This window comes from Rhinoderma darwinii, chromosome 1 (genome assembly GCF_050947455.1).
Source record: "Rhinoderma darwinii isolate aRhiDar2 chromosome 1, aRhiDar2.hap1, whole genome shotgun sequence".
Lineage (NCBI taxonomy): Eukaryota > Metazoa > Chordata > Amphibia > Anura > Rhinodermatidae > Rhinoderma > Rhinoderma darwinii.
The window spans coordinates 101,082,389-101,107,448 of NC_134687.1; the positions used below are offsets into that span (position 1 = coordinate 101,082,389).

A 25,060-nucleotide genomic window follows, 5' to 3' on the forward strand; every position below is an offset into this window, starting at 1 on the left:
CGAGCTTCCATACGAGCCGATGTCAACAATAGTGAAACAATAATTCGTGTCCGCCAAGGCTAACAATACCATGGAAAAAAACTGCTTGTAGTTATAGTATTGCGAGCCGCTGCGTGGGGGCTTTCTCACACGAATGTGTTTGCCGTCTAGGGCACCAATGCAATTTGGAAATTCACTTGCTCTAAGAAATCCCTCTGAAATACTTAGCCACTGTTCTGTCGTGGGCTGAGGCATGACCGTGGTCTTTAACCTCTGCCACAACACGACACAGGTGGATGTGACAATGAACGAAATGGTGGTCACTCCCAAAAGAAATTCAAAATGTAACGAATGATAACTATTGCCTGTGGCCAGAAATCTAGAAAACAAAGAGAAAGAAAAAGAAAGCCACAACACATGTTAGGGGGGGGGGGCTGGTAAAGCAGACAGCGTCATTGACTAAGTAATAGCAGCTGCACACATACCTCAAGGTCACAAGCAGACGTTCCTCGGGCGAAATGTAGCGTCTCATGTTGGTATTCTTGTAGGTGAGACCAGAGCGAATCTGCTCAAGCAGAAGGTCAAATGTGGCCACAGACATGCGGCAGAAGGCTCGAAATTTTTCAGGATGCCGTCGTAAGTCCTCATACAGGCTATGGAAATGGCCTTTCTTCGTACGTTGGGCCACAAGTGGATGAACCCAAATGCGACATCTTACAGGCGTCTGCTGCTGCAGCATGGGTCGACGCTCCCCAAAACGACGTGAGATCATCCAGGCAAGAAGCACACGTGCCAGCGACTGAGAAGGCATAAGTGTGCCGTGCAAAGCCAATTCCAACTTCAATGGAGAAACACACACTGGGGTTTCTGCAGAGGCGGAAATAAGGTGCAAAACCGGCTTCTCCCAGCAAGCAGGGGTTGGGCCAGCTGGCCTATTTGTAGGCTGGCCTCGCATTAATCCCCTCTGCGTTTTTTACGCTCGTTGCAAACGCTAGTCGTGCGCGCGTTTAAAACGCAACAACGCTGCGTATACGCAGTGCAAACGCAATGCCAACGCGCGCAATACGCTGCGTTTTTTCCGCGCGCAAAATGCACACGCTCGTGTAAATGAGGCCTCAGGCCTCATTTACACGAGCGTGTGCGTTTTGCGCACGCAAAAAAACGCAGCATTTTGCGTGCGCAAAAGGCACTTGACAGCTCCGTGTGTCATCAGTGTATGATGCGCGGCTGCGTGATTTTCGCGCAGCCGCCATCATAGAGATGAGGCTAGTCGACGTCAGTCACTGTCCAGGGTGCTGAAAGAGTTAACTGATCGGCAGTAACTCTTTCAGCACCCTCGACAGTGAATTCCGATCACCATATCGAGTAACCTGTTTAAAAAAAAAGAGGTTCGTACTTACCGAGAACTTCCCGGCCGTTGCCTTGGTGACGCGTCCTTGGTGACGCGCCTCTCTTGACATCTGGCCCCACCTCCCTGGATGACGCGGCAGTCCATGTGACCGCTGCAGCCTGTGCTTGGCTTGTGATTGGCTGCAGCTGTCACTTGGACTGAATTGTCATCCCGGGAGGTCAGACTGGAGGAAGAAGCCGGGAGTTATCGGTAAGTCAGAACTTTTTTTTTTTTTACACATTCACGTATATTGGGATCGGAAGTCATTGTCCAGGGTGCTGAACCAGTTTAACTCCTTCAGCACCCTGGACAGTGACTGTCTCCTGCCGGGTTCGGTCAAAACGAGTTTGGCCGAACCCGGTAAAGTTCGGTTCGCTCATCTCTAAGACACTCCGTTCGGATGTTTGTAAACAGAAAAGCACGTGGTGCTTTTCTGTTTACATTCAGTTTGACAGCTCTTCCGTGCGACCTTCGTAGTTTTCACGCACCCATTGACTTCAATGGGTGCGTGATGCGCGAAAAACAAACGATTATAGAACATGTCGTGAGTTTTACGCAACGCACTCGCGCTGCGCAAAAATCACGCATTATCTGCACTGCCCCATAGAGTAATATAGGTGCGTACGACACGCGTGAAAAGCACGCGCGTCGCACGCGCGTATATTACGCTCGTGTAAATGAGGCCTTAGTGGGAGTACGCTCTTTGGATTGTGTTTGCACAATCCTTGTATCTGAATATATATTTAATGTAGCACTCTCCCTGTGTGTAGAGACACGTGATTTATGTACGAGAAATTTGGAGAACCGTTCAGTTCATGCAGCACCTGCTGACAGGTTTTACTAGCATCTTAACGGAAACAGCCGAGCGTCCTATAAGTATATATGTTTTATGCATTGTATATATTGATTTTGAAGGTCAGCGTTGTCTCAGTGTTTATTATCGGTAGTTTTTCTTATACTTGCCAACTCTGCTGGATTGTTAAAGAGGCTCTGTCACCAGTTTATAAGTGCCCTATCTCCTACCTAAGGTGATAGACGCTGTAATGTAGATAACAATTTTTTTTTTTTTAAAAAACATTTATTTTTGATGGAGTTATGACTATTTTTCGTTTTATGCTAATTTCTTCTAAATGCCCAACTGGGCATTTTTATATTTTTTTACATTAGAGCATGTGGGTGTTGTAAAGAAAAGTGTATGACATTGACCAATCGGCTGACCTCCGGTAAAGTTAATGAGGGAGTAAGTGACAGCACAGCGTGATCTCGCGAGATCATGCTGTGCTGTCAGTACAGCTGAACATGAATGGAGAGAAGTGTGTGATGCTGATTGGTCAGTGTCATACACTTCTCTTAACAACGCCCACTTGCTCAAAAGTAGAAGAAATTAGCATAAAACTAAAAAGTCATAACTCCGTAAAAAAAAAAGTTTTAAAAAAAAACAAAAACTGTTATCTAAATTGCAGCGCCTATCTATCACCTTAGGTAGAGGATAGGGCACCTATAAACTGGTAACAGAGCCACTTTAAGCAGTCTCCCGAAATAGGCGAGACTTTCTAGACTCCCAGCAAATCAAGCAAATCTCCCACAAAGCTCATCTCTGATAGTTAGGCCAAATTCACACTCCCCAAGTTGCCCCCGTGAGGGACCCATTTTCACGGATCCCCATAGAATTGAGTTTATCGAGGGATCCGTGAAAACGGACGAAAATAGGACATGTTCTATTTTTCAACAGACCCTTCACATGGTCTGTTAAAACAACGGCCATGTGAACGCCCCCATTGAAATACATGCGCCCGTGTGACGGCCGTTGTTTTAATGGCCAGCACATGGACGTATACAACGTTCGTGTGAATCAGGCCTTACTTTGGCCCTTTTCACAACATATGGGCTTGTCCACACGTAACGGAATTGCTGTACAAAGTTTCTGCAGCATTTCCGTTAAAAATAGCAGACATTCCGGTGTGGAAAAACCGCACCATTTCCTGACGTTTTTGCTGCAGAAAATGGTGCGTATTTTGCCGCGTTTTTCTCAATGCTGGGAGATGGTGACATCTCCTCTGAAAAACGCAGCAATTCAGCCCACTTTCCGCCGCAGGAATTGACATGCTGCCGTACGGAAAATACGCGCCGCAGGTCAGTTTCTGGTCGGAGATTTTACGCAGCGTGTAGATGAGATTTGTTAAATCTCACCCACTTTGCTGCTACTGCATTCTGCTGCGTATTTTCCGTCCACAATTCCAGACGTAAAATACGCAGCAATTCTGTTACGTGTGGACAAGCCCTAAGTTTGCTTTTGGTCAAAAGGATTATCGGATCCTGAATACAAAGAAGAAATTGTTGGAAATGTTCCCCTCTTCCTTGTTCCCCTCTCCATTTAATCAGAAAAGAAGTACAGATGAACGTATCTCCAGAACGTGGTGTGAAAGGGATCTAACAGATGTCCGCAGCAGAAGAAGTGGCAGTTGTCCAGCAATATATAAGGGTATGTGCACACGATAACTGCAATTACGTCTGAAAATACGGAGCTGTTTTCAAAGGTAAACAACCCCTGATTTTCAGACGTTTTTTGAGCAACTCGCGTTTTTTGCGGCGTTTTTTACGTCCGTTTTTTGGAGCTGTTTTCATTGGAGTCTATGAGAAAACGGCTCCAAAAACGTCCAAAGAAGTGTCCTGCACTTCTTTGACGAGGCAGTCATTTTACGCGTCGGCACAATACGTCGGCAAACCCATTCAAATGAATGGGCAGATGTTTGCCGGCGTATTGTAGCCCTATTTTCAGACGTAAAACGAGGCATAATACGCCTCGTTTACGCCTGAAAATAGGTCGTGTGAACCCAGCCTTATAGCTGGTCGTGTACTGGGTATCACCTTCTTATAGGACTAAGATAATATCAAGACACTCACGATGCAAGTATTTCAGATGGACACTATTAGGTCCCTTTATTCTTTTCTCATCTCGCCGCCCACTAACAAGGTGTGAGAAGGAGATCTCTGCGTTCTCAGTCTTTATGGTAAAAAAATTTTTGGGGAAAAGAATAAAGGGACCTAATAGTGTCCATCTGAAATACTTGCATCGTGAGTGTCTTGATATTATCTTGGTCCTCTAAGAAGGTGATACCCAGTACACGACCTGCTATAATGTATTGTTGAAATGTGTTTAAGATGGAGTTCACACAGTGCGTTTTTGTTGCGATTTTAACATGCGGTCCCCCCCCCCCCCCTTTTGTTGATGCACTTCCATTGAGAGACATGGTAGATTATCTATCAAAACAGCAACAAAAAACGCATGTTAAAAATGCAACAAAAACGCACCATGTGAACCCAGCCTATAAGAGAAGTGGAATATGGCCCCCGGCTCCATTGCTACAACCACTGAACTCTATGCTGACTTCATGGCTGCTAACATGTCACTTTCTGGTGAGAGAAGATGGTGAGTGATTTTTTTCAGTCACTGGCTGGTACTATTAATGAGGTAAATTTTGATGCCACTTTTTATGAGGGCACTTCAGCTGGCACTGTTACAGCCGTGTGAATGGCTACACTGAGTTTATATGCGGAACCTTCCAAATCATACCACCATACACCACCATACCAGCGGAGGCTCACCTGACTCCTCTGAATCCTGCCAGCAGGGTGGAGGATGTTTCTTGATGTCTACCGCTTAGGTTTGGTTTACATGAAGTTTGGCGATTACGTTCAGCTGGACAGTTTGTAAGGGTATGTTCACACTACAGCGTCCGTAACGGCCGAAATTACGGTACTGTTTCCAGGAGAAAATAGCCCCGTCATTTCAGCCGTAACGGCATGTGCAGGCCCTTGAACGCCGCGTCCATTACGGACGTAATTGGCGCTGCTTTTCATTGGAGTCAATGAATAACGGCTCCAATTACGCCCCAAGAAGTGACAGGTCACTTCTTTGACGCGGGCGTCTATTTACGCGCCGTCATTTGACAGCGGCGCGTAAATATACGCCTCGTGTGAACAGACAAACGTCAGCCCATTGCTTTCAATGGGCAGATGTTTGTCAACGCTTTCAAGCCGCATTTTTCGGACGTAATTCGGGGCAAAAACGCCAGAATTACGTCCGTAATTAGTGCGTGTGAACATACCCTAACTGTTATCTGCAGCGGTGCCGGGAATGAAGAGGACTGCAGGAACGGGAAAGGGTGAGTATATTTTTAAGAAGCGGCGCCTGGGAGATTTGACTGCTCTTTTGGGACATCCGGGAGAGTTGCCAAGTATGACATTAGGATTTGTCTAAGGCCCCATACACACGACCGTAGATTTCATCCGTAATTACGGACCCGTTCACTTCTATGGTTGACGGACATCTTTCCGTATACTTACGGGAAGGTGTCCGGGCAATAGAAAGTTTCTGTAAAAAATAGGAAATGTCCTATTTTTTTATTTTACGGACCGTTCTCCTATACTTTATAATGGGAGCACGGCCCGCAAATGCGGACGACTGTCCGTGGCCGGCCATAACTACACCAGGGGGCCTAACATTGCCGGACGTATCCAAACTTACTATACATGGGTACTGTACAGTATACATTCAATCTGGATTTAAAATTTTTTTTTATTTCTGGATATACTGCCAACTACCCAGCCAAACACATGGTGTGAATAGAGTCTTAGTTATTTAGATGTGACTTAATATGGATTCGGTACATAACAATATATGGATTTATTGATAGTTACATACAGATCACCTAACCCCTGTTCAGACACAACTTCTGTGGACACATGGATGGATGGTGCAGATTACTATTTATTTGTAATGCATCACATTTTTATATTGGGGTAGTATTACTGCACATTACAGCATTGAAGTGTAGAAATGACAAATGTCACTGACAACTCAGCTACATCCCACTTCCTGCAATAGCAATAGTGCCCTGTCACACATTACAGGGTGGAAGAGCCAGCACACACACGCACACTGGGCGGAGCCTGATAACCGGAACAGGAATAGACTGCAGCCGCTAATCTCCCAGTGTTGCCATAGTAACACAACTCTTTCCATAAGGACGGAGCGCTAAAGCGAACACTTTTGACCCAACCACCTTGCCGTAGCCGAATGACATCAGAGTCACATGACCTGGTAGAAAAAGGGAAAAAAAAAAAAAAAATCAGTGGAAGCTTAGGAAGCTGACAGCTCCAGAGTGTGGAGGGTGAGGACCGGGGACGTCTCGTCTGATGGGATCGCTGTAAGTGTCGCCTTGTTACATGATCGTCTTGTGAAGAGTTGTCTTCCTTCTCGGGGGGGGACTACAATCAGTGGGTGAAGCTGACAGCAGCGAGTCATAACAATGTCTAAGAAGGGGGGGGTGATACTCAACATGGTCTCTTCCTTATACTGCTGCATGTTATGTGTAAGATCATTAAGGGAAACCCTTCCCCCAAAAAGTTTAAAGCCTGTCATTCTAGTGTTTATAGTTACTATTTGACTAGTTAAAGAAATATATGTAGTTTACAATTAATTAAGATCCGTGACATCTTCCTGGGATTATATTTGAAGCAGGTAATGGAGTTCTAGGGACCCTATATACCATTATTTGGGTACTTCCATAGGGCAGAATTTACCCCTTTATGTTGACAGTGCGGATCCCATCAGAAGAAATAATTTACAAGCTTCACATAAACTGGAAGTAAAGATCCGATCCAGAGCTGCAGCATGGATGTCTATAATAAACCTTCAAGGGGGTGTCCTGGCATCTTCGTCTTGTAATAGAAGATTTGGCACCAATGTCTGCTGTAGTTCCATGTGACAAGGAGTGATTGCCGCTTTCTCTGTATGTAAGGAGAGCTGTCAGCCAGTGGACAGAGGAAGTGAAGATTCTTTATGAATGCCTGGTAACCTATATATAGCTCAGCGCCCCCAGGAGCACAGGACGCCTGACAGAATCACTTCATTCAGAAGTCTCCATCTGATTGTCTATGAGAGAAGGTGTTAAAGCTGCGTCTCATTATGGCAGCCCCTTTTATACTGAAGCCAGCCCGGCGATCAGCTATTCATCGCTGGTCTGGCTTCAGAGATCCGCTGTTATTGCCAGGGAAGGTGTCCCCCGCAGCCACCGGGCTGCGTTCACATGTCAGGACGACACATCATCAATGCAGAAGTGTAACGAAAACTGTCGGGACCAGGAAACCGTTGGCATGTGGTTTTTGACAGAGAAGTATGTTACGTTTCTGTTATTTTAACACATGTATGACCGCCGCATCAAGGTGGAGAAGGAATGGAGAGGGGGCCAGAAATGAGTTAGGAATACCCCTTTATTTACAAGACATTCAAGATTTAAAGGGAATCTGTTTTGATCTATTAAAACCGCTGCCGGTGCTATATACAGGGTGAGGAGGGCGGTGTAGTAACTATACCTATGTTGGCGGTCATGCAAGTTGCATGACTGAGAAATCTCTTAATATCTCCAGCGCCGCGGTCACAAGTGCCCCCTCTGCTCTGAGTGACGGCTCTAGCTCTCTCCTAATTGGATGCTAGAGCCATCATTTAGTAGAGGGCGGGGGCTGGCAGCGTTCTGTTTAGAGAGAGCCCAGAGTACTGAATACAAAGCGGCCACCTCTTTGGCACTTGTCATCGCAGCATCGGGGACATTAAAACGTGCAACTTGCATAATGGAAACTTCCGGTATAGTTACGCCGCACTCCCTGTCCTGTGTATAGCGCTGTCTGCAGTTTAATTCAAAACTGTTGACAGATTTTCTTTAAGGGTATGTTCAGACGTTTTTTTGACGTGGAAACCGCGTTGGAATCGGCGTAAAAAAAGGGCGAAATCACCTCCTGGCGGCTTTTAGGCTTGCGGGGAAAAAAAGCGCCATGAATCCATGGGAAGTAGAAAAACCTGCAGGGGCACAGAGGAGAGCATGGGCCCGCTCTGTCCACATGGGATTTTAAAATCAGTAACCTGTTTGTGTGCCCCCTCCTGCTGCTCCGTCTTCTCAGGTCTCTTGTAGTGGATGATGAAGTATCTGTGTGTCAGAGCAGTCTAGAGGCATAAGGCTAGGTTCACACGACCTATTTTCAGACGTAAACGAGGCGTATTATGTCTCGTTTTACGTCTGAAAATAGGGCTACAATACGTCGGCAAACATCTGCCCATTCATTTGAATGGGTTTGCCGACGTACTGTGCAGACAACCTGTCATTTTACGCGTCGTTGTTTGACAGCTGTCAAACGACGACGCGTAAAAATACAGCCTGGTCAAAGAAGTGCAGGACAATTCTTTCAGACGTAATTTGAGCCGTTCTTCATTGAAATCAATGATGCACAGCTCAAAATTTACGGCTGTCAGAGAAGCCTCGCAAAATGCGAGGAAGAGCAATTACGTCTGAAACGTGGCAGCTGTTTTCTCCTGAAAACAGTCTGTCTTTTCAGACGTAAAAGCCTCTCATCGTGTGCACATACCCCAAGAGGCAGCCATTATTACAGGGAGTTAACATTACCCTAGACCACCAGAGATGTTAACACGTTCACTGCCCTAGACCACCAGGGATGTTACCCATTGCTGCAGGGAGAATGAAGACTATCTGGCCGTTTTCTGAAAGGATAACCGCAAACTATATTCTTTTACAGTCATTCATTTTAACTACGAGATGATGTAAGTTGTTGGTAGACGCACTGTTTTTGCACAGGGGTCCTCCGTTGTCTGCCGCTGTGCGGAATATTTATTATAGGCACACCAGTTGCTTCACAAGTATACATGTAAAGATGCACGTCGGGGGTCCCATTAAAGAACAGTACCATCAGCCTCTCCCAGGCCTGATCTCGTGGAATAAGACATTGGGAGACCTTTATCAAAAAAGTGCAAAGGTAAAGTGGAGCAGTTGCCTGTAGCAACCAATCAGAGTTTAGCACTTGTCTTTCAGAGGCTCTTTGGAAAAAGAAAGTAGTGATCTGATTGGTTGTTACTGGTAACTGCTCCCACTTTTCCCATTGTGGTGTTTCAAGACTTTAGCATTAGTGTCTCTTTATCATTACTATGGAGAGTCACTTGCTTCTCCTCATGGCTGACGTTGACATGACTTATAGCTTCAGACATCTTGATGCCTCCACTCTTACAGCATTCCTTCTTAAATATAGGTCGTTGTATAAGGGCACACCTCATACTGGAATGAGAAGAACAAAACTTTTGTCAGTGAGATGTGGGGTTGAATGTTGTAGCTGTGTATTTCCTAGTAAGCGGGTGTGTTATTACTTTTGTAGTCTAGTGTTACATAATGGGTAAGGACTACACAGAGACAATTGGTCAAATATGATGGGAAAAAGGTTCATGGGCGTCATCCTTACCATTGCAGGAAAAACGTGTCCCATACGGAAACCTAGAAGTTGCGGCAATTCTCTGTATTGGAGCAAGACGTTGGTGTGTTTGAGAGGAATGATCAGTTACATTATGGCAGGGGCAGCAACCTTCAGCATTCCTGCTGTTGTGAAACTACAACTCCCAATATTCCCTGACAGGCAAAGGCTTCAGTATTCCATCCAAAGACTGCCAAGGCATGCTGGGAATTGTAGTTTCACAACAACTGGAGTGCCGAAGGTTGCTGACCCCTGCATTATGGTATCCTCAGGCCAAAGGCCTTCTATTGAAACATTGTGAGGGTGTTCGGGTAAGAAAATCAATGGAACATCCTTGAAATCAATGGAGCTGTGTCAATTTCCAATGACTTCTGTAAAGTGGGAGAGTTGCAGCTAGCTGCCATCACCGCCGAACTGCGTCTTCACATTTACTATAAGCACGACCATCATCTGAATAGGTGTATGATCTTTTTTTTATTTTTCTAATATTCACTTCTGTGTAATGTCTTTTTTTTTTAAAATGTTTGCATATTTTAATTTTTTTTGTCTTACAACATCTAATTAATCCGTTAGTTGAAAGAGAAGGTGTGCGGTACTAAAATAGTTGCTAGAGCCCTAATTTAGGTACAATTTATCCACATTTAGGCCTCATGCACACGACCATAGTGTTTTTCTGGTCCGCAAATTCCAGGACCGTGTCCTCCGCAGTTCATCCGTATGTAAACCGCAAAATGCGGATAAAAAAAAAATCCTAGGTAAAACAGGATGACGACAGAACTCATTCCCGGTCGTCGCCTAGGAACACTTCCGCAAATCCGCAAACTGCGGTTGACACACGGAGGTGTACCCGCATTTTCCACGGGCCCATTGACTTCTATGGGCATGTCCGCATCGAATTTGCGGGCCGTAATAAGACATGTCCTGAGTTTGTGCGGCACGGATTTGCGGACATGCGGGGACCCGTGAAAACACGGATAGTGTGTATGGGCCCATAGAAATGAATGGGTCCGCAATTCTCCCGTGGATTTTCGGGGGAATTGCGGACGCAAAAACACGATCGTGTGCATGGGGCCTAAATCCTGGAGTGGATTAAGATAAATTAGGTCATGCGGTTTATCTGTATGGATTTTACTCAATACAGCTTAATGAAATCATACAAAATATTTTTGGGATTTGACATCTTTAAAAAAATAAATAAATAGAAAAAAATATATATGTATATGTATGGGATTGGCGTTTTATGACCTTAATCAAAATCGCGATTAATTCAACATGTAACCTCGATTACGATTATTTAGCCCACACCCCTTTTTCATACCACACCCCTTATTTGCATGCTAAACCATTGAATTTATATTTATCGCCCGAGCCTGCTGTATACTACTGTATATAACATACCCCCTGTCACTGCCCATATAGTGCTCACCACACAGTATAATGCCCCCTATAGCTGCCCTCCACACAGAATAATGCCCCCTATAGCTGCCCTCCACACAGAATAATGCCCCCTATAGCTGCCCTCCACACAGAATAATGCCTGGGGGAAAAAAATTATTGAAAAAAAAAGAAATGCACAAGATGACGTCGATTTCAGATAAATTTCAGTGATATATATATATCACAGAGAGAGAGAGAGAGAGAGAAATGCTTGCATGAATTGGTATTCTAATAGTACATATGTTTTGAGTAAATCTACAGTTTGTCTCTTTGGCTACTAACGTATGTCTGTAAGTGATTTCTTCACTGCTCCGTCCTTGTTTCTGGCCGGGGGCGGACGACCATCGAACCATAAACAGTCATGTTGAGTAGGCTCTCTCTAGGGCTTTAGTGTCTGTATAGGTGACAGACATCACTGGTGGCTTCTCTTACAGCAGCTAATAGCACAGCCATGCGTTTCCTCAACAAGTCTATCACTGACTTCATGAACAATGGCGTTTCTGGCGGGATGTTTGTTGCACATGCTCGTAGATTAGAATGGAGCAGAGACGCTATGGTTACTGAACATGTGTACGGTTGGACTTTGGAACATGAAGCAAATAACTTCATTGTAAATGAACTGATAAAATGCAAAACAAGAATGCAAATCTACTGAAATTCTAATGTAATAGGAGGGAATTGGCCGTAACCAGGATAAAACTCTGGTGTTTCATGCAGACAGAATAAAATTTATTTAAAGTATTTACTTGCTGTTTTTCCATTTTGAAAGTAAACTGAATCTCTAGTTTGGAGTGAGAATTGTATTAAAAGACTGCATTCACGGTGTGTCCTTGGCCAAACGTTTAGCGTGTACACCGGGCGAAGCTCCTGACGTAGATGTTATACCGAGGCTGTGACTTGGGGCTCATGCGCACATGCGTGGCCTTTTATACGGCTGTAAAACACTGACCCTCGCAGTGAGGGCTTTCATGAGCGGTCCGTATTTTCAATGGACCAATGAATATAATGGCCGAGACTGATTCGCAAAAACGGACCGGAATGGGACCTGTTCTATAGTCTGCGGAACGGACACAAGGATCCGCAAAAATAACGTATGTGTGCATGGCCCCATAGAAATGAATAGGTCAGTGTACTATCTGTTAAAAAAACGTATAGCACACTGAAAAATTCTGCTGAAGTGTGCATGAGCTCTGATACCAACAGTGGCATTCATAACCCCATGGCTATTACGGCTATACATGTAACCTATACGTCATGAAAAGCTCATGACATGTACGTTTAATAAATTCCTGCGGCAGATGCAATACAGTGGAATCTGTCAAGCATAGGCTTCCATGTAAAAAAAAAAAAAAAGTAATGTGCGTGTATTTGTTTTTTTCTTCAGTATACTAGCCAGACAGAGGTCAAAAGGAATCCCATTAGGCCTCCCTCAAACTAATGACGCCTATGAATGCATTTAACGTGGAGGTCCGGATCTTTTTTGTCGTACACGCTAAACGTATGGCAAAAATTTGATGTAAATAAGGCCTAATATGTTGTAAGGAAACCATTCTGACAGCAAGAGAAAGAAATACTGATGATAGATTTGCAGGAATACAGTGAATTTCAAGTTTCCGATGTCGGTGCCAGAGCAGCCAGTATGGTGTGACTGGACCACTAGGTTTTGATACAGCAGCAGCCCCAGTTACAGGAGGGAAACTGTCATGGTGTTGTGATATTTGTCTCTTTCAGAGCTGATCTGGTTCTACAAAGTATGGCAATACGATTATTGGGGGATTTTGTGATCTGTCACATGGTCACCAGGATTTATACAGGATGCAGAACTGTGTGCAGTGACAGCGGGGCCCCGTACCCACGGTTGCACAAATATCCATATGCATTTTGTGTGGAGTCGAGTCATTGCATTGGAATTAAACATCCTGACCACACATTGCTGATGGTCGTTGGGAAGAGAACCTGTCACCTCTGCTGAAATGTTTATTGTCAATACAAGTATTCTCTATGTAATAACAATTCTGGAACATATTACCCTAGATTACTGCATAGTGCCATTTCCTCTGTTATTCCTCTTAGAAATGTATGAATAGATTGACATCTGGGTATTACCATTCCCCTTGTCAAAGGGGCGTGTCCCTACAGTCTCACTCTGTCAGCACTGATTGGCTCTTGTCAGTCTCTGTAGTGACACATCCCCACTTGGTAACGCCCAGTTCTCCATTTATTAATACATTTTTAAAACAGCACCAAGTAGAGTTCTAAGACCATAAGGTCATTTCTCATCCTTTCTACGCCAGTTTTCTGGCATACAAAAGTCGCAGAAGAGCCTAAAAGTTGGTCTTTTTGCGATACCCTTGCTACTTTTGTGGAACAGGGCGTGTTCTCTGGGAAAGGGGCCATGGCCACCGCATCAGGACGTTGTATGTGACGCAGCACTGATGTTGAAGTGCTGCCTCGCATACAAGGTCCTGATGCTGCTCAGTGTAACGTCCCTGTATCAGCGGCGCTGAAGTTATAAAGGAGCTGGAGGGGCAGAAGAGGAGCTCTGAGGTGAATATATATATATGTGTGTGTGTGTGTGTGTGTGTGTGTGTGTGTGTTTTTTTTGGGGTTTTTTTCTAGCCAATTGTAGCGCCCAGCCGAAAAATGCAACAAATTTATTAAGGCTTTTTACTTCAACTTTTCGGTCTATTAAAGGGGTTGTCCAGTCCCTAAAAATGTATGGCCTATCCTCAATAGCTGATGGGTTGGGGTCCGACTCCTGGGACCCCCGCCGATCAGCTGATTTGCTTTGCAGCGCTGCTTCCCCTTCTTTTCTACTTGCTCACTGAATCGTCGACACGGATGTAGCGGCGATGCACAGGAATTGCAGCCTTCTTCCATTGAAGTGAATGTGAGAGAAGGCTGCAATACCTGTGAATCGCCGCTACATGTGTGTCGACGATTCACCATGAGCAAGTAGAAAAGAAGGTGAAGCAGTTCTCGTACAAGTCCTGCACACCCTTCAAAACAGCTGATCGGCAGGACCCCGACCCATCAGCTAATGATGGCCTATTCTGAGGATAGGCCATCGGTTTTTTTTGGTTTTTTTTGATGGGCACTTCTTGCGTCCCATACGGTCAAGCAGCTCCCACAACAGCTCTATGGGGTTGAGATCTGGTGACTGCGCTGGCCACTTCATTACAGATAGAATACCAGCTGCCTGCTTCTTCCCTAAATAGTTCTTGCATAATTTGGAGGTGTGCTTTGGGTTATTGTCCTGTTGTAGGATGAAATTGGCTCCAATCAAGCGCTGTCCACAGGGTATGGCATGGCGTTGCAAAATGGAGTGATAGCCTTCCTTATTCAAAATCCCTTTTACCTTGTACAAATCTCCCACTTTACCAGCACCAAAGCAACCCCAGACCATCACATTACCTCCACCATGCTTGGCAGATGGCGTCAGGCACTCTTCCAGCATCTCTTCAGTTGTTCTGCGTCTCACAAATGTTCTTCTTCTGTGTGATCCAAACACCTCAAACTTCGATTTGTCTGTCCATAACACTTTTTTCCAATCTTCCTCTGTCCAATGTCTGTGTGCTTTGGCCCATATTAATATTTTTCCTTTTATTAGCCAGTCTCAGATATGGCTTTTTCTTTGCCACTCTGCCCTGAAGGCCCGCATCCCGGAGTCGCCTCTTCACTGTAGACATTGACACTGGCGTTTTGCGGGTACTATTTAATGAAGTTGCCAGTTGAGGACCTGTGAGGCGTCTATTTCTCAAACTAGAGACTCTAATGTACTTGTCTTGTTGCTCAGTTGTGCAGCGGGGCCTCCCACTTCTCTTTCTATTCTAGTTAAAGCCTGTTTGTGCTGTCCTCTGAAGGGAGTAGTACACACCGTTGTAGGAAATCTTCAGTTTCTTGGCAATTTCTCGCATGGAATAGCCTTCATTTCTAAGAACAAGAATAGACTGTCGAGTTTCACATGAAAGCTCTCTTTTTCTAGCCATTTTGAGAGTTTAATCGAACCCACAAATGTAATGCTCCAGATTCTCAACTAGCTCAAAGGACGGTCAGTTTTATAGCTCCTCTAAACAGCAAAACTGTTTACAGCGGTGCTAACATAATTGCACAAGGGTTTTCAAGTGTTTTCTAATCATCCATTAGCCTTCTAACACAGTTAGCAAACACAATGTACCATTAGAACACTGGAGTGATGGTTGCTGGAAATGGGCCTCTATACATCTATCTAGATATTGCATTAAAAACCAGACGTTTGCACCTAGAAGTCATTTAGCACATTAACAATGTATAGAGTGTATTTCTGATTAATTTAATGTTATCTACATTGAAAAAAAACTGTGCTTTTCTTGCAAAAATAAGGAAATTTCTAAGTGACCCTAAACTTTTGAACGGTAGTGTGTGTATATATGTTATAATATATAATGTGTTATTCTTCCAGAGTGTAGCATGAGAGTCCCATTGATTGGTCGCTGCCGCCAGAAGAGCATGAACACACACTGAGGAGCTGGAGGGCTGCGCTGTAACTTTCCTATTGAAGTAAGTCAGCATTTCATTTTGTTTAAAAATTTTGGAACAAAGAAAAATTCTACAACTCCACTAGGATGCATGTACCATACAAGGTTTCCTATATTTACCTAGTGCAGAATCGTACTTTTAGTGTTTAGGCGCTGATGTGGCAATTGTGGGTGGACATGGTTATTGGAAAGGGTTTGTCTAAAGTAATCAACGGTTTAATATATTTATTTGACTTTTGCGATTTTTGACGGACTTCATCATTATCGTCCCGGGGAGGTCGAGTTCACTGTATGCAGTCTAAGTTACTAAGCAAACGTTTCCTGTCTAATGGCTTCAGTATTTAGCATACCAGACCTGCAAATATAACAGAGTGGATTATGGAAATCTCTGCTACTGGATATTGCAATGGTGAAAATAAAGCTTCGGCTATAGAAACAATACACCAGACGGACTGTGGGCTGTAAGTACCAACACTGAGGTAAAGTAGAGTGACCTGTACAAGGCTCAGGATTTACAATGGAAATATGTGAAATAAAGAGCAGCCACCCCATGGTCTCCAACGCTTATGCAGACCCCTGCCAAAACAAGTCAGTATTGCATATAAGTGTTTATTCTGTAGACCAGGGGTCTCCAACTCGGCCGGGTAAGTGGGCCGCATATAGAAAAAATGGGAAGTTGACAGGCCGCATTACTTTCAAATTTGATACAATACAAAATTATTGTTAATCAATTAGTTATTTGAACTACTATAACACTATATTACTATAATAATAATACATTACTATAATAATACCGCTAGGTTTAAAATTTGAGATATTTCTCCACGTGCTTCTTTCAACAATCCAGCTTTCCAGTTTAAGTGTCGCTAAATGCAGTCCGGCGGCTCAGTTAGCACACATGTCAAGATTGGGCAGCCCCTTTTTAGATGCTGCCGCAGTGCCCTCTGTGGATGCTGCCGCAGTGCCCTCTGTGGATGCTGCCGCAGTGCCCTCTGTGGATGCTGCCGCAGTGCCCTCTGTGGATGCTGCCGCAGTGCCCTCTGTGGATGCTGCCGCAGTGCCCTCTGTGGATGATCCAACACACCCCTAGATAAGGCCACACACCCACTTGTAGAGGCTGCCCCAGTGCCCTCTGTAGAGGCTGCCCCAGTGCCCTCTGTAGAGGCTGCCCCAGTGCCCTCTGTAGAGGCTGCCCTCTGTAGAGGCTGCCCCAGTGCCCTCTGTAGAGGCTGCCCCAGTGATGTCAGGGGCTTGCCCAGAGCTGGAGTCCCAGGCAAAGCGCTAGTAGGCACTTCCTGGGACTCCAGCTGTGCTCCTGACATCACTGGAACTCCTGCTCTGGGGAAGCCCCTGACATCATTGTCGATGTATGGACAGCGATGTCAGAGGCTTCCCCAGAGTCCCGGAGCAGAGCCGATAATAGCGCTCTGCCCGGCACTCCGCTCTGGGGAAGACCCTGACACACTGTCCATATATGGGCAGCGATGTCAGGGAATTCCACAGAGTCCAGGAGCAGAGCCGACACCAGCGCTCTGCTCGGGACTCCGGCTCTGGGGAAGCCCCAGACATCGCTGTTCATATGTGGACAGCGATGTCAGGGAATTCCAGAGTCTCGGAGCAGAGCCGATACTAGCGGCTCTGTGTCCCGCGGGCCGCAGATGACAGCCCCAGGGGCCGCATGCGGGCCGCGTTCTTGAGACCCCTGCTGTAGACAATGAAGGAAAGTCTTGACGTTTCCAGTTGGCAGTGATACATCTCGCAGCTGTCAGGACATGTGTAAATGTCATACACTTTTTGTTGTGGAGAAATATGAAGGACTATGATCCATAAGTCCCTACGTTCAAACACTTTGCAACCACATCGCCATACAAGTCTTGATGGGAAGCGGATTTGAACGGTTATTCCTTGTATTATGAAAGTTATACACTTTTCCAATGTACTTTGTGTATCAATTGGGACTTGTTTTTTTTATTGTGTACTTCTAGACCATAAAAATTTGTCCATGGTCATGTGGTGATCACACAGGTGCCCCGCTCTATTAACTGTACTATAACTGTAATCAGTCCTGTACATAGTCACATAACCGAGAGTAAACAATAAAAGTCTCTATTGATTGACAGCATGCAGAGATCTTAAAGTGTGCGGAATGATACAGAAAGTATATTTGGAAATTTTATAACTTTTCATTGGCAAAGTATAATCCTATCTGAAACAGGAAGATTCCTTTAATGTCAAATTAGTTTACTGGGCCTAATTTATCAAAGCTGTCTAACCGAAAATAGCTGGCCTTGTTACCCATAGCAACCAATCACAATGCGACTTTTATTTTCCCAGGGCAGTATAAGAAATTAAAGCTGATCTCTGATTGGTTTGTTTAGAGCAACTATGCAACTTCTTCTATTAGAAAGTTGTTTTTTATAGCTGAGGCCTATTATGTTTCAAACTACCCTTATTTCTGCTGAAAGGAATCCCTTTAGAACATTTTGTCTTTTGTTTATAATGTTTTTGTCTTCCCTCCGTTGTACAGAGTAGTGGTTAATCTTGAAGAATCAAAAGATGATGGGTAGAACTTGATGGCCCAAATAATGTCATTGAATTGCCTCGTGCCGGTATTATATTATATGCTATTTAGTCTTCATGAAATTCTAGACTGCGTGTTTATAATAATTATTTCAGTCGACAAAATATGACCTTACTTCGCTGTTTATGGGTAAATACGTTCCCCGGGAGTAAGTTAATAAAGATAAAGGAAATAGTATGTCTCGTATTCTACGTAGTAGTACGTAAAGCTGAAAAAAGACCTGTCCATCAAGTTCAGCCTATTATTCTGCAGTGTTTGATCCAGAAGATGGCAAAACCCCCAAATTTTCTCATCAAAGGGGAAATAAATCCTTCCTGACTCCAAAGTATGGAGAATAAATCCCTGGATCAGCGACTCATGTCCAGTAATCTAGTAACCATAACTCGTAATATTATTACACTCGAGCCTCATCCGTCTAATGCCGGTACGCCGCCTTTGTTGCAGGATATATCTGAGGGAGTGGTATATTATTTTTTTGATCAGAAATCTTTTAAATTAAAAAATCTCTGTGGTTTTAGGTGTGAAAATTCCTATAAAAGCCCAGAATGTGTCTTGGGTGACACGGTCACATATTTTTAGAAATGCAGACTGCAGTTTGAGGTCTTTGGTTCCCCCGTTGTTCTCCTTGGTAATCGCCTCTGTGTACTGTACCTTTCTCCTCTACCGTCTAAACACCATTGTACTCTTGTTCTAATGTAAACGGTCCCTACCTCATTTCACCTCTCCGGCTGTCACAAATGTATAGGATGGAGGGGTCTGCGCAGTGTTACTTGCCTCGCGTGCTTCTTTTTGCCTGTGATCTATTTTAAGCACGCTTCCAGTCAAACGTTGTCTTCGCTTCTAAACATTTCTGGACATATAAAAATCCAGTAGAGTTACTTTGTCCTGCGCAAATGTTTTGGCTTAAAATAATCTGCATTTTACAAGTATATAGCAAAAACAAATTCTCTGGACGTACTGATTGGTAATCGATATTCTGACTATAATAATAATAATTATGTATACACATGCGTTAGTAAGGTCACCATCCTGGTGTTGTCCTCATTGCTCAGAACCAGATGTTTTAATACATTTGAAATCCCTTTTAAAGACTATCGTAGAAAATAATAAAAAAATGTTCTTTGGCACCCTTCCCTTTGTCGTACCTTTTTAAAATATCCTTATTACTGTTCAGGGAATATGAATAGTCTAAATGAAGCTTTTCTGACTATTGGAAGAGCTTGTTACTCAAGGAGATGTCTCAGCATGATGACAATTCTTGTTGTGATGAAGAGAACCCTCTCCTAGAAGATAGTGGGATGATATTTACTGCTCTGAGTGCTCCATGATGGGACGATGCCATTGAAACGTGTCAATGGACACCTTAAAGAGGACCTGTCACTTGTCCAAAAAACAGCAGTTGACATCTCCGTTAGATTGCAGGCACCTCACAGATTCTGATGCTTTTTATTTTAGTCCCCACCGTTCCTGACCTATCGCGGTCGTTCGTTCTGGTTGATATGCAAATAAGGCCTTTGACTGTCACGTGAGCAGTTGCCCCTTATCAAGTGACTGGTGTTACCCGCCCACTTGACTGTCAAAGGCCTTATTTGCATATCATGCACCAAAACTAACAGCACCAATATCTCCGCAACGGTGGGGGGCCAAAGTAAAAAGTGGCAGAATTTCAGGCGCCTTCGATCTAAATGAGTTGTCGTCTGGAGATTTTTTGGCAGATGACCGGTTCTCTTTATAAGGCCGGATTCACATGAGCGTGTTCGGTCCGTGATCTATGGTCCGTATGTCGGCCGCATTTCCCGTACCGAACACAGGGTGTGACGCTAGTTGTCCCTGCCTCTCCGCAGGACTACTGTCCCGTACTGAAAACATGATTACAGCACAGGACAGTTTTCCCGCAGCGAGGCAGGGACTCCTAGCGTCATAGATAACTGTGATGATAAGAGCCCGGCTCCCTGCAGTGTGTTCGATCCGGGAAATGTGGCCGACATTTGGACCATAGATCACGGACCGAACACGCTCGTGTGAATCCGGCCTAAAGGGAACCTGTGTGGTCGAGCATGCTGTCCAAGCTGCAGGCATTATGTTCTAGAGTAGGAGGAGCAGATCAGATTGATTATATATGGTTTTGTGGGAAAAAGATTCAGGATAACCCATAATTTTATGATTGAAATCCCTGCTAACTGTGTACTAGAGTGTAGTGGGCAGGCTCAACCAGTGATTGACAGCCTTCCCTGTACGAGTCTGAATAGAGAAAGAGCTGCCAATCACTGAGTGAGACCGCCCCTGAGCATTATAGTTCACCTGAAACCTTTCCCCACAAATGTATATATCCATCTGCTCTATAACATGCTGCCGGCGGATTAGGAACCATCTTCAATGTGACAGGTTCTCTTTGCTTATTTTTGGTAACCCAGAATGTAAAAGTGCTGCTCTAATAATGGCCATCTGCAGAGCCCGTAGATGGATCTCTTTCAAGTACCTCCAACTCTTTACAAAGTGCATTCTCTTTTTCGTGTACGTACGCTGATCGTTTTATCATTACACATTTATTCCTTTTATTAGCATTTCATTCATCTTTTTCAAATGACCCTGAAAAAGTGTGATGTACAATATGAAAGCAGATGGCCATTTCTAGCCATTGACACATCTCTTTTTTCCAAACCTGTTTTTATGTGCAGATTTTTTACATCTTAGCCAGTGACTGAAAGTCATCATTCCTGCATGTAGAAGGGGGACAGTCGACATTTCCACTAATAAAAATGGATGAAGATGTTGCGGGTTACTCTGAGCCCTTACGATTGCCATAAGTCGGTTTCTCCATCATATTCAGCCAGATTCCCTCCCGATTGGTTAAAAGAATCTGTCCGCATGTGACCAGTAGAGGATGTGCTGTCCTATTTTGCGTATATTTATAGGTAAAACACGGCACGCCGTTTAATCTTGATGGAGGCACCGAATCGTGAACAATATGTAATGCAAAACCCTGCACGCTCTGTAATTCAATGTGCTTTGTTTTTTTTATATTGTAGTTCGATATACAGCTTTTAAAGTGAACCTGTCACCTCTCCTGACATGTCTGTTTTAGTAAATAATTTTTTTCTGCATGAAATAACAATTCTGGAGCATCTTTTCTTAGAATTCTGTCGGGCCTTTCCTCTGTTATTCCTCTTAGAAAAATATGTATTTATTGGAAAGTGGGTGTCACCAGTTGGGGGTGTGTCCCTACATAGACTGATAATGTCCAATCAGTGCTGACTGAGACTGTGCAGGGACACACCTCTTTGACAAGGGGAATGGTAAGTTATCAATGTTTTCACAATTTTCTTGGAGGGATGAAAGCGGGATGGCACAACTCAGAGTTCCAAAAGAATATGTTCCAGAATTGTGATTTCACGGTGAATACAAATATTTACTAAAATAGACGTGTCAGGAGAAGCGATAGGTCCTCTTTAAAACAAAATCAGATGCTTGGTGTCAAATGTTTTTTGGTCAACAGACTGTTGGCGTGAGGGAAAATGGCGATATAATCGCAAATAGAAGACCTATAGAGTATATACTGACCATAACCGATTTCATCAACTGTGTGGTCAATGACCAGCACATCTCATCTATTGTGTGTGTGCCTGTCTCTCTCTATTGTCTCTCTCTCTCTCTATTCTGTTTCTCTCTCTCTCTCTCGTGTCTCTCTCTCTATTGTGTGTGTCTCTCTCTTGCGTGTATCTCTTGTGTTTATATATATATATATATATATATATATATATATATATATATATATATTATCTCTCTCTCTCTCTCTATTGTGTGTGTGTGTGTCTGTGACTCTCTTTATTGTCTCTCTCTCTCTATTGTGTTTCTTTCTGTCTCTCTCTATATTGTGTGTGTGTATATCTCTCCCTCTATTGTGTGTATATCTCTCTCTCCCTCTATTGTGTGTGTGTGTATATCTCTCTCTCTCTCTATTGTGTTTATCTCTCTATTGTCTCTCTCTCTCTATTGTCTCTCTCGTGTGTGTGTGTGTCTCTCTCGTCTCTCTCTCGTCTCTCTCTCGTCTCTCTCTCGTCTCTCTCTCGTCTCTCTCTCGTCTCTCTCTCGTCTCTCTCTCGTCTCTCTCTCGTCTCTCTCTCGTGTGTGTGTGTGTGTGTGTGTGTGTGTCTCTATTGTCTCTCTCTCGTGTCTCTATTGTCTCTCTCTCGTGTCTCTCTTGTGTCTCTCTCTCGCGTCTCTCTCTCTCGCGTCTCTCTCTCTCGCGTCTCTCTCTCTCTCGCGTCTCTCTCTCTCTCGCGTCTCTCTCTCTCTTGCGTCTCTCTCTCTCTTGCGTCTCTCTCTCTCTTGCGTCTCTCTCTATTGCGTGTCTCTCTCGTGTGTCTCTCTCTCTCTCTCTCGTGTCTCTCTCTCTTGTGTGTCTCTCTCTCTCGTGTCTCTCTCTCTCTCGTGTCTCTCTCGTGTCTCTCTCTCTCTCTCTCGTGTGTCTCTCTCTCTCTCTCGTGTGTCTCTCTCTCTCTATTGCGTCTCTCTCTCTATTGCGTCTCTCTCTCTATTGCGTCTCTCTCTCTCTTGCGTCTCTCTCTCTCTCTCTCTATTGCGTCTCTCTCTCTCTTGCGTCTCTCTCTCTCTCTCTCTCTTGCGTCTCTCTCTCTCTCTCTTGCGTCTCTCTCTCTCTCTCTTGCGTCTCTCTCTCTCTCTTGCGTCTCTCTCTCTCTCTTGCGTCTCTCTCTCTCTCTTGCGTCTCTCTCTCTCTCTTGCGTCTCTCTCTCTCTCTTGCGTCTCTCTCTCTCTCTTGCGTCTCTCTCTCTCTCTCTTGCGTCTCTCTCTCTCTCTCTCTTGCGTCTCTCTCTCTCTCTCTTGCGTCTCTCTCTCTCTCTCTTGCGTCTCTCTCTCTCTCTCTTGCGTCTCTCTCTCTCTCTCTTGCGTCTCTCTCTCTCTCTCTTGCGTCTCTCTCTCTCTCTCTCTTGCGTCTCTCTCTCTCTCTCTCTTGCGTCTCTCTCTCTCTCTTGCGTCTCTCTCTCTCTCTCTTGCGTCTCTCTCTCTCTCTCTTGCGTCTCTCTCTCTCTCTCTTGCGTCTCTCTCTCTCTCTCTTGCGTCTCTCTCTCTCTCTCTTGCGTCTCTCTCTCTCTCTCTTGCGTCTCTCTCTCTCTCTCTTGCGTCTCTCTCTCTCTCTTGCGTCTCTCTCTCTCTCTCTTGCGTCTCTCTCTCTCTCTCTTGCGTCTCTCTCTCTCTCTCTTGCGTCTCTCTCTCTCTCTCTTGCGTCTCTCTCTCTCTCTCTTGCGTCTCTCTCTCTCTCTCTTGCGTCTCTCTCTCTCTCTTGCGTCTCTCTCTCTCTCTCTTGCGTCTCTCTCTCTCTCTCTTGCGTCTCTCTCTCTCTCTCTTGCGTCTCTCTCTCTCTCTCTTGCGTCTCTCTCTCTCTCTCTTGCGTCTCTCTCTCTCTCTCTCTTGCGTCTCTCTCTCTCTCTCTTGCGTCTCTCTCTCTCTCTCGCGTCTCTCTCTCTCTCTCTCGCGTCTCTCTCTCTCTCTCGCGTCTCTCTCTCTCTCTCGCGTCTCTCTCTCTCTCTCGCGTCTCTCTCTCTCTCTCTTGCGTCTCTCTCTCTCTCTCTTGCGTCTCTCTCTCTCTCTTGCGTCTCTCTCTCTCTCTTGCCTCTCTCTCTCTATTGCCTGTCTCTCGCTCTGTCGTCTCTCGCTCTGTCGTCGTCTCTCGCTCTGTCGTCGTCTCTCGCTCTGTCGTCGTCTCTCGCTCTGTCGTCGTCTCTCGCTCTGTCGTCGTCTCTCGCTCTGTCGTCGTCTCTCGCTCTGTCGTCGTCTCTCGCTCTGTCGTCGTCTCTCGCTCTGTCGTCGTCTCTCGCTCTGTCGTCGTCGTCTCTCGCTCTGTCGTCGTCGTCTCTCGCTCTGTCGTCGTCGTCTCTCGCTCTGTCGTCGTCGTCGTCTCTCGCTCTGTCGTCGTCTCTCGCTCTCGTCGTCGTCTCTCGCTCTCGTCGTCGTCTCTCGCTCTCGTCGTCGTCTCTCGCTCTCGTCGTCGTCTCTCGCTCTCGTCGTCGTCTCTCGCTCTCGTCGTCGTCTCTCGCTCTCGTCGTCGTCTCTCGCTCTCGTCGTCGTCTCTCGCTCTCGTCGTCGTCTCTCGCTCTCGTCGTCGTCTCTCGCTCTCGTCGTCGTCTCTCGCTCTCGTCGTCGTCTCTCGCTCTCGTCGTCGTCTCTCGCTCTCGTCGTCGTCTCTCGCTCTCGTCGTCGTCTCTCGCTCTCGTCGTCGTCTCTCGCTCTCGTCGTCGTCTCTCGCTCTCGTCGTCGTCTCTGTATTGTGTCTCTCTCTTCATGTTTGCCTTCCATTTGGTCTTTCCGTTCATCTGTTCCGTCAGATGAACAGATAAATGGAAAGTATCGTTTCCGTTTGCAATATCATTGATTTCAATGTTTGTTTGTTTTTTTTTCAATTTGTGTCCATTCCGCTAGGTTTCAATTTTTATTTTGACTAAAACAATAGCGTAGTGTGCTAAACCATGTATGATTGATTGAGGTTGTAAAATATGTGACTACAGTATTAATAGCTATTAGTTATATCTGTTTACACTGCCATCAGTACAGGTCATGTAACATTCAGGAGTCTGGGAAATCTGAATAGTCTCCTGTGGTAGCTGTAATATTGTTACTATTGTTTGTCGCCAAACTTTCTCTGAACCAGGTAGAACTCAGAAAAAAGTAAATAGTATTTATAGCAACCTGGAACAACTTTTTTTTTTTTTTTTTTTTTTTTTAATAGGAAATTGATATGTAATTATTAACTTTTTTATTTATGTATATACTCAGCAAGCGAGTAGTCAACTCTTCTCTCTATTGCTCCCTTTTGCTCCTACTGCT

The 25,060-nt window shown here is 44.8% G+C and overlaps 1 protein-coding gene across 1 annotated transcript in view; it reads left to right on the plus strand.

The window, feature by feature from the left end:
• Positions 1–6,367: 6,367 nt before the first annotated feature.
• Positions 6,368–25,060, plus strand: part of FBXO8 (F-box protein 8) — a 45,530-nt gene continuing 26,837 nt past the window's right edge. Inside the window, exons 1-2 of the mRNA XM_075860248.1 lie at positions 6,368–6,579; positions 15,561–15,658. The gene's annotated coding sequence lies outside the window, so the exon portion shown is untranslated. The remainder of the gene's footprint in view (positions 6,580–15,560; positions 15,659–25,060) is intronic.